An 11,375-nucleotide genomic window follows, 5' to 3' on the forward strand; every position below is an offset into this window, starting at 1 on the left:
CTTTCAAGGAATTCATAAATGTGACTGCTATCTTACCATTAAGTATTACTCGATTGTGGCTGGTAGTGTTTTGGGATTTCTTAACATTCTTTTATAAGAAAACAATGGTTATTTATTTAGGTTTCCAAAAGTTTTGTATTGCTTTAACACATTTAATTTATTAAAATCTGAGAGATCAAGACGTATATTCTTGACACGCATTTAACTCACTAAAGGATTTTAAGTGCCACTTAACAATACCTGATAAATAATTTTGATACTTTATTCAAGTGGTGATTTTAATGTTTTTAATCCACCATATTTTATAGATTTTTTAAAAGTATTTAGTGTACTTATTTTGTTATTTCTGGTCAATTTGACTCAGTACACACTTTAAACACCTGAAACAGCAAAAGATGCACTAATTCAATAAATATCCATTTGAAACTGTTACAAACAAACCCTTTTTTAAAGTGCTCTGGTGGCCAAGGAGAAAACTAAATCGATTCCATCTGTTCATTTCCTTAGTCCACTAGAGAATTCCTTGATGAGATGGCTTGGTCTGTAACAGGTCACCATTCTTTATTGCATAATAAAGTCAGTCCCATGGCCTTTATGACTTTCCTTTGTTAATATTGAAATGGAGTTTAGTAGCCTGGATGAGAGCCTCAAACAGACCTGGGTTGGAAGCTTGGCTCTTCCACTTCCTACTTGTGTGACCTTGAGCATGTCTCCAGCACAGTTCATTATCTACAAACTGGGCACTTAAATAGTAGCTTCCTCATAGTGTTGCTTACAGGATTAAATTAATCTGATACACTGGGCACCTATATCAGTGAGTGGCACCATGCAGCTGCTATTAAAGTGTTCCTATTATTGTTATATTAAAGTCCGCAAAAGGTTTCCACTAACATAATGGATTTTAAATGATTTATGTGTGTTTTCCAATTGCAAATTAGTCCCACTCTAATTACTTATTCTTAGTACCAATGCTTTCTTAATCCTTATTTTAAAGTTTAAGGATTGTCTTCCTAGACTGTTCTTGAATGCCAATTAGGACATTCATCTGATCAAAACTAAACAAAACTGAACTTGACCCTAGTTGTGTGTTGAATAGCACAGGAATTTCACAGTAGCAGTTTAAGGTATTATTTCACAGCTGATGCTTAATTATTTCTTCTCTGGGAATAAGGAGAAGCAGCAATAAAAGCATACCCAAGAGCAAAATCGGCCTTTCCTATAAGCTTCTGAATTCAAACTCTCTTATATCTCTTTTTATGTCCTTTCTAATTTATAATTTCTATTTCATCAATGAGATTAGTGTAAGGAGCTACAAGTTCAAGAGCATTTTTAAAGTCTTTTAAGATCCCTTATTAATAAACTATTATATTCAAATAGAAAACATAAAAAAACCTCTGTAGTCCATAGAGCATTTGAATTTTTCATTAGTCAACAACTTGTCATTGAATGTCCAATCTTTAAACCTTATAAGAATGGGGTATCTTTGCATTTACCTTTTCAAGGATGATGCCTCTATAAATTCTATGCCTCATATTGCTAATGGCATGAAGTATTCATATATTAGAATTAGGTAAGGTACAATACCTGATACAAAAACTACTGTATGCATTTTCTTTTTTGCTTACAGGTATATTTACTGCAACCAAAACACATTTAACCACTATAAGAGGATGAAAGCACCTACCAGGTAAGTTTGGTAAAAAGTCTTTGTGCAGTGACTACTTATCAAGTAGGATAAGAATAGGTCCCCTACTTATCAAGTAGGATAAGAATAGGTCCCCAGAGAATCAAGAGGAAATATTTAAATATTCAAAACCATAAGAAGGCTTCAAGAATAGCACATTTTTACAGCAGTGAAGGCATCCCATTTCAAAAAGGGGAAGGAAAACAGAAACCAATGCAAAAGATTATTAAAAGCTCAATTAACCAAATGAAAAAGAGGTCATTAGTGAATTTCTAAAGGTCAGTTTTCTTGTAGCATTGGGGGGAAATTCAAACTTAATAAAAAAAAAGTGTAAGTGGGCAGTGAAGAAATAAAGTTAGCATAACCTAATTTAGCATGAATTCTTCAATGAACTCTGTTGTCCTCCATTCATTTTTGAAACCTGCATATTCTACCTTCTTTCTTGTTGTCCATACCTTTCCTGATCCAACTTACATTCTTTATAGTGGCTGGCAACAGATGCCTAAGGAAATGAGTCTTTTGAAAGTCAAAATCAGGATGGTTCAAGGAAGTTCAATAGACATGCAGGCATAGTTATTAACAAGCACCAGGAGATAGGCTTTTTCTAAGGCTTGTCCCTGAAATACTACTTATTGAGTATACTCATTGCTCAGAGATATTGCCCACCGAAACCTGATATCACTAATTTGTTGTTGTTGTTTAGTTTTAGACCTTTTATTCTTAGGTTTTTAAGATAGGCAATCCCAAACCACAGACTGGTGACTAAATAACATATTTTCCAATAAGTAGCATAAGGCAGGATCTTACCCATCACTTTTTAGTGCCCTAAAATAGGGGAAATCACCAGTCATTTTAAACAGAGAGAATTGTTGTGAGGATAAAATAAAACAAAACAGTACTGTAATAGGTAAAAAATTAAAGGTTGAAAGAGAGAGAAATATTGTTAAAACAGTTTTCCAGGGGGGGCAAAAAAGTGTATTTGAGGGTTTTTTTTAATTGTTTTAAAATGTCCTATCCCTTCCAACTGTCCAACGAACCTTTTATCACCTTGTCATTGGTTTCCTTTCTCTCTACATTGAAAGAAAACGTGTGACTCAAAGCTAACCAATGATTTCTTGAGAGAAATTGCCAAGCTTATTTTTTCAGTCTCCCTTGGAACCTACATAGCATTGTTGACCACAGCTGTATTAAAACTCTCCTTTAGCTTGGGTGAAGTAAATCTGTGGTTCTTCTATGTCTCTACTTCATGGATACTAGGTCTTTCTCCTTTTGACTCTTAAAACCTTTTTAAAATATTCTTACTAATTTTAGAAAGAGAGGGAAAGAGGAGAGAGAGGGAGAGAGAGAGATAGAAACACAGATGAGAGGGAAACATCCATCGGCTGCCTCTTGCATGAACCATACTGAGATTGAACCCAAAACCCAGGCATGTGCCCTGACCAGGAATTGAACAGGTGACTTCTTAGTACATGGGATGATGCTCAACCAATTGAGCTGCACTGGCTGGGCAAACCCTTAAAATCCTTTTATCATTAACTTCAGTGTTCAGCTCTATCACTTTACTATCCTCCCCTGTAACTCTCAGGCACTCAACTGTCCCCTTTCCAGCGGTTCTCAACCTGTGGGTCTCGAACAATGAAAATACATCCTGCATATCAGAAATTTACATTACGATTCATAACAGTAGCAAAATTACAGTTATGAAGTAGCAACGAAAATAATTTTATGGTTGGGGGTCACCACAACATGAACTGTATTAAAGGGTTGCGGCATTAGGATGGTTGAGAACCACTGGAAGCAGAAACATCTATTTCTACATTTCTTGTCCTGAGTTCTCTTGCTCTCTTTTAAATTCATACTTGTGTGTTCAAAGTTCTGGGGCTTTGGATAAATTTACAAAGATGCCCTGGTCACACCTTATACTTAACATAAACAATTTAATCCTGCAATCTGGCTTTTACCTCACTGTAGTTTTCGTTCCTAGTGTGAGTTCAGCCTCTCTCTCTCTCTCTCTCTCTCATCCTCCCTCCCTCCTGTCCTCCCTCACCCCTCTTTTTCTTTTTCCTTCTACTATCATTCAGCATATAATTTAAATAGATATTTCATGGGAAACATTTATCTTTTGTAAAGCTTTGTACACTAATTTGTTCAACATTGCCAGGGTAGAAAATCTTCTCTAGCATTCATTTATAAGGGGAAAAAAAACAGACCTATTACTCATACTGAATATGATTATTTGAAGTAGATTATAAGAAGTATATGTCCAATTGTGTTTGATTTTTTTGCTTGGACTGCTAGGAAATCACAGAACACAATTGAATGCCTAGTTATAAAAAAACGAATTAGAATTTTGCTCCTAATCTCCTGATCCTGTGTTGTCTTTCAAGACTCTTATTATGTAGCTTTGTTTGTTATGAGCCAACTAAAAATTGCTTATGCCTCAGGCTCACTAGAACTGTGTGAAATAAAGCTTGTGGGTTTTGTCTATTATATAAAGATGAAGTGCACAGATAGACTGGACTCATTAAATAAACAACTTGAGACTGTGTCTCCATTCATAAAACTTGAGAAGGCTAAGCAATTTCAGCATCAGGACAAATGGGAACCTATAAAAACATAACAGAAAAACAGAACAAATTAAACGGGCACAGTTTTAAAAGGCTGTTTTGAAACAGCATTCCATAGCTACCATTTTTTAAAAACCTGACAACCATTTTTAAAACTCCATATACCAAGTGACTCAAAAACTCTGCACAACGTGTACCTCACCCCGTGCAATCACTGAGCTCTGGTTAGCACATTAGATGTGGAAACATTTCAATTCACTGGCAGTAATTATTTTTTTAAGATAAAGTGCAGAAATCTAATTCCTTAGACACATTAAATCCAGAGATTCATATTATTATCTTAAGAATCATCAATTCTTTTTTTTTGCTTGTTTTCATTAACAACTATTATGGTACAATCATCAAGTAGACCACACTTTTCTCTGAAAAAAAAATCTGACAGAACAGTAAGATGGGATTTTATGCAGACTCAGACACCAGATTTGTATCTCATTCAGTTTGCCATCTTTTCCTACTGCCCATCTTTAGCAAGCAATGCAATGAAAACAGACTTATAGTCTTTCTATTTTATTCTAACTTAATTTTTATCAAATAGCCAGCAGATGATACAGAATGTAACTCATTTCTGTCTCTAGGACTCTCCTTCTTAGGAAGTTCATTGTCTATATACATGCTGGTCCCATCTAATAGTAGTCCAAAAACTAATAAATTAGCAGGTAAGGAAAAGAAGCACATTTCTTCTTCAGAATGTCTTTACATGCAGTAAACTCATCTCAGACTAACTTACAAAAGCCAAAATACCTTCAATTTACTGAGAATCTACTCCATGTCAATATTGTATATCACACATATTGTATTGCATTGTTAATCTAACCACTGTTTTGGTTTTTAAGTGTTTAATTGAACTAAGGGACAGTGACAAAAAAAACCACAAAGCATACCCATCTTACATTCACAGCTGAATATATTTTATGTGTATATACATCAATAAAATGGCCACCTAGATCAATATATTGAGTATTTCTATCACCTCAAAAGTTACCTTTTACCTCCTTTCAGTCACACCATCCAGTTCCAAGGAGGTAACCATTATTTGGAGTTCTATTACCATATATTAGCTTTGGTGGCTCATGAGCTTAATATCAATGAAATTATCCATCACATGGTCTATTAAGTCTGGGTTTATCCTCGAAGATCCTTTAAAGTTCCTACATGTATCAGTAGTGTAGCTTTCCATTTTAAGAATATGCTATATTTATCCCTTTTCTTATTGATTTTATCTATAGCTAAAACTGTTATGAATGCTTAATAGTCTAGGATTATAATTGTTAGGTTGTATTTCTAGAATACAGGGTTGGCAGTAATTTACTTTAAGTAGAAACCGCCAAAGAGTTTTCCAAAATGGTTGTGGCAATTTTCATCCTCACCAGAAAAATATCAGTGTTCCAATTTCCACATAATCTTGCCAAAATTTAATACTGTCAGTAAATAGCCATTGCTATTGGGTGTGCTGCTGTGGTATCTAATTGTCATTTAAATTTGTAGTTCTCTGGTGAAGAACTGATGTTGAAAAATGTTATATGTGACTATTGGGCATTTAGATAGCCTTCTTTTTTATGTATGTTTGTAGGAGTACTCTACATAATCTAGAAACAAGTCTTAAGTATCTCAGTGACTTTTGAGAAAGGTACTGTGATCTCCACTTTAATAATGATTAACACGAGATCCTGAGAGGTACAGTAAGTCACCAGACCCCACACATTCAGTAAGTGGCAGAAGAGGCCTGGGATTAAGCCTGCCTCTCTCAAGAGCCTGTGCTCTTCAGAGCATCCTACACTGTGGAGGACATAACATGCTATAACCGGGGTATATGGCAAACTGCAGGGGGAACGAGGCAAAAGAAACATTTCTCTCTAGGCTATGAGCATGAGATGCCCTTATTTCCACCAATCCCCCTTTCAGAATTGTGGGAGTGGGCTATCATTAGTAGTTTACTGAGATGGAGGCAGGTACCTGAGGGAAAATAATTAATATGGGTAAAAAATATATATACTGCATTTTGCAAACCGTGCCTCAAGGAACACTACTTACAGGAAATATTTTTTTTGCTGTGCTGGGAAAAGCAGTGAATGCTGACAAAATGAATTCTGGAAACTCAAAGTGCACTTTAGTGTATTAAAGCCCCTATAGATTCTTCTTGAATGTGTGTAACCCAGCACTTGTAAATTATTTGATAAGAGAATACTTTTCCAAGGATCACCTGTTAAGAGTTTGTGAAAACTGTTATGCCATGGAAAATAGCCTCCCTTTTCTCTTTTGATCATGCTTCTTCCCCATCCCACAGTGGAAACCTATGAGTTATCATAACTTTAGACACATTAGCATACACACAGAAACATGCAGTATATACGGAAATAAATAAGAAGCCCTAAAACAAATCTCCAGATTCTTATACGCATTGATACAAACTACCATTCCAGTGGAAAGGGGGAAATATGAGTAGGAACAAATGCATGCCTGCAAACTACTATGGAAAGGTCACATGTTGTGTATGTAGTTACTGGAACACTCAAGTATGTCACACAGAAATAAAAGGCTAACGGCACCGCACCAGCCTGCTACCTCAATGCAAAAGATACTGCTGCTGATCTAGTCATCATCCAAGCTTCTGAACAGCATAGGCACAGGGAGATGGGATTTCATTCTTCCCTCTGGTCAGTATTCCAGGCAGGTTGGATTAGACCTTCAGCTATATAGCAATGGCTTGTCCAGTATCACTTGCTAATCACTTTTTATTAAACTCAAACAGTTCACTCTGTTACTAATCAAATAAAGTAGAATTTATTAGAGAGTATAATTATCCACCCCCAGATCAAAGAAAGAATACACTTATAGCTACGAAAAAATACACAAGGGCAATATAAACCTTGTCATTTCTAAATATCTTTCCTAAGAGAATGGGTAGAAATGCCTGCATGGAATTCTATTTAGTAATGTCCTTCACAGCATTATTCATCTTATACATATACAGACACACATGCACACAGACATCAGCACATACACATATTCATACCTTTATACTTGCATACAGAAATAGGTAAAATGAGACACTAGTACATAGAAGTGCTTGATATCTACAGAGCCACTCCAATGAATACAAAGTTTTTTAAAGCCACTAAAATGATTAAAATATGTTGGACCAATGAAATCAAAAGACTATAGGAATACCAGATAAACTGCAGGTGTATCCTCATTGGTGATACCCGTAAATAGTAGTCATTGTCTTTGTATCACATATGTTATTTTCCCCTTTCTTTTCTAAAACTGTTATACTTTTTGTGGTGTTGGTAGTTGGTAGTAATGTTTGTGACATAGTGTTGAGTCAAAAATGAATAAAAAACTCTAAGACATTATATTGTAGACTAGAGGCCCAGAGCACGATTAAATCGTGCGCGGTTAGGGTCCCTAGGCCTAGCTGCAACCAGGGCCATGTCCGCCACCAGCATCGCTCCTCCACCTCTGTGGCCCCTGCCCTCCATGCTCACAGCCCCTACCCCGCGAGGCTCCTTGGCCTCAGCCACCGCCATGACACTCCTCCACCTCAGCCGCCCCGCAAAGCTCCATAATCACAGCCCCCACCCTGCTCCTCTGCCTCGCCTCTGCCACCCCTGCCCTGCAACGCTCCTCCGCCTCAGCTGCCCCGCGAAGCTCCGTGCTCCATGCTCCTCAGCTCCCTAGCCTGCTGTTTGGTCGTCCATCTGATCATTTAGGTAGTGACGGTAACTAGCTTTTTATATATTAGGATGTTATGATATCTGCATGCATTTATACACTTTGAATACCGAATATCCATTAATAATTTTGTAATGCTGGTTTTACAGGTTGTGTGTGTGTGTGTGTGTGTGTGTGTGTGTATTAGTAAATTAGAAGGTAAGCTGAAAATGCATATAAAATAAAATCCAGTTTAATAGCAGGGCAGAAAATACAGGAGATGATGACAGAATACAGAACACAGAAAAAGTAGAACTGAATCGATAATCAAGAAGGAGCTGCTTTTTGCAATTCACTTTGTTTATATCTCTTTACGAAAGGATTTGAAGTGGAAGTATAAAATTGAAGAAAACTTTTCAGAACTCTATAAAGCATGGAGATTGAATTCACAATGACCTCAATAAAATTACCAAGGAAATTGTCATAATATTCTAGGAAAAGTGCAATTTTTTCCCATGTCTCTAAAAGAACAAAAACAAGTATATTTCAAAGAAGGCAAAACACTATTGTAACAGGGTTCTCTGCAGTGACAGTTAACATCAGAAGGAAAGAGAGAGATAACTTCAGAGTGTTTTTTTTCTAAAGATGTGATTCAAAAACTCTGCTTAAACATAGCAGGCTGCCATTCATATATAAAGATGAAAAAAAGACAGTTTTAAATCTGTGAAGTTTCATAAAATTTACCTCAAAGATACCTCTTTATTCTGCAGAGGTTGGAAAAATAAGATAAGATAATAAATAAATGAGAGAAATCTGGACATGACTGTTGATAGCTATACACAAAGATTGGGAAGCAACTCTTTGTTAAAAAATAAGTGATAAGTACTGTTGGCATGAATTAGATGTGTGGTTATAAATATATTAAAAGTTCCAGAATTAGAAATAGAAAAATATTTCTGATCATTATAAATGATGTGAGGGGACAAAATCATCAGGAAGGCATGTACCCCTTTTACCAAATATGAAGGAGGAAAAATATATATAATAGGAAAGCATTATATTCCCTGTGAACTAGTTATGATTCCAAATTCAAAGTCTAATGAAATCAAAGATTAACCTTATTAGTTAACCAAATACAAAAGATGTAACAATATCCTAATATATAGTGACAGGAGAAGATTTGACTTTGGGTAGTAAGCACATGGTGAAATATACAGATCTTCTAACATAGAAACCCACACCTGGAACCTATACAATTATGTCAACCAATGTCACCCCAATAAATTTAATTTTTAAAAAAAAAATGTAACAACAAATGAATGGTGTAATTTGCTCTAGAAATGAGAGGGTACTTCCGTATAACAATAATAAAGACCATTACAAACTTTTGAACAATAATAGATACAGAGGCAGAGCTGCCTCAGACAGATTGTCAAACTGCAGTGGGAAGGCCAGGGAGGGTTGGGGGGCAGGAGGGAGGGGAGTAAGAGATCAACCGAAGGACTTGTATGTATGCATATAAGCATAACTAATGGACATAAGACACTGGGGGGTAAGGGAGGGAAGGGGATTGTCAAGGGCGGGGGGGAAAAAAGGACACATATGTAATACCCTTTGTAATACTTTTAGCAAAAAAAAAACAAATAAAAAAATGTAACAACAAATGAATGGTGTAATTTGCTCTAGAAATGAGAGGGTACTTCCGTATAACAATATATCAGTGGGTAAAAAAATTAAATTGTTGAGCATTGAAACGTTCAACAATAAGAAAAAAATTTAGTATCTCTCCCAATAAATACTTCTAAAGAATAGAAGAATTCTTTTAATAAGTAGCCACATACACTAAAACCAACATTATAATAATGGCAAAGTGATGGTGATAATTTCGTCCAATTTAGTAACAAAGTTACCTACTGCTATCAATATTGTTCACCATTAGGGAAACTCTTGCTAATTCAAGTAGAAGAATGAACAAGTACTTGTCATAAAGATGAATACTATTCATTATTTATAGATAACCCTGCATCCATTGGAAACAATCAGCTAAATTCTAACTAGTCATAATTCAGAAAAAAACTTAATAATGAATCGCGATAATGATACGAGATTGAACACCTATGTACCTCAGCATATAGAAAACACAAATGATAATAGACACTATCACAAAAGATGATAACTTAGCCACCCCTCACACTAGCATCAACAAAGTTCTTATGCATAATTAAATAAGGAGCTACAAGTAACACTTTACTGAATTTTAGAAGAAGGTGCAAATAAGTGGAAATATATATCATGGGCCTGGATCATCCAATTAATACCATATAAATGTAGTAAACAAACAGGCCTGGGGGGAGGTGGGGAAAGTGTAAACAAGAAAAATACAGTAACAAAAGGAGGAAACATTTATTGAGTAAAAATTATGTGTCAAACTCTATACTTTTATATAGTTGTAGATATATGATATAGTACAGATATAGATTTAGCTATAGATATAGACATATCCTATAAAGAGCTAATATGCTAATTAGACTGGAGAGTGGAATGACCTTCATGAACGACCAGTGGGCAGGGCTGCAAGGGCCTAGCCCATTGATGCATGAATTTCGTACATTGGGCCTCTAGTATATAAAAATAGATGGACACAGATGGTGTGGCCATTAAAACTATAAACATAGGTGAATACATAAATGTACTAATATTACAACACATAATAAAATTAGATTATCCATCGTTCCAAAATACTTCAATGAAAAAAACCAAAGCTTAGAAGGAAACTTTTTTCAGTCACACAGCATGCTATTCCTATGGTACCATAGGCTTAACTCTGCTGTAACATTTTTCATTCTAACAGTGTTTTTTTTTTATCTTTACATACTATTTTAAGCTCTTTGAAAAATTTAAAATATTTTTTAAAATATAATTTATTGATTTTTTACAGAGAGGAGGGGTTTGAAACATCAATGAGAGAGAAACATCGATCAGCTGCCTCCTGCACACCCCCAACTGGGGATGCCCTCAACCAAGGTACATGCCCTTGACCCGAATCGAACCCGGGACCCTTCAGTCCGCAGGTTGACGCTCTATCCACTCAGCCAAACCGGTTAGGGCCTCTTTGAGAAATTTAACTATTTTTCACTGTTTTTTTATTATTGGCACCAAGCATGCTGCTCAATAAAGTGATTAATTAGTATATGTTAAAGAAATAAATGGATGGATAAATATATGAATAAAGTAATAGATACATTATTTTAAAAAACAGGCTAATGTAATCCTATACGTAGACTCTAAATACTATAGATTAAATGCTACACAATTCTAAGCAATTAGTCTATAGTATTTAGAATTTACATGTAGTTTTTAGTTTTTGGAATTATATTAGCCTGTTCTTTTAAATAACTCATCTATAACTTTAT

The sequence above is a fragment of the Myotis brandtii genome, unplaced genomic scaffold (genome assembly GCF_000412655.1).
Source record: "Myotis brandtii unplaced genomic scaffold, ASM41265v1 scaffold401, whole genome shotgun sequence".
In the NCBI taxonomy this organism is placed as follows: domain Eukaryota; kingdom Metazoa; phylum Chordata; class Mammalia; order Chiroptera; family Vespertilionidae; genus Myotis; species Myotis brandtii.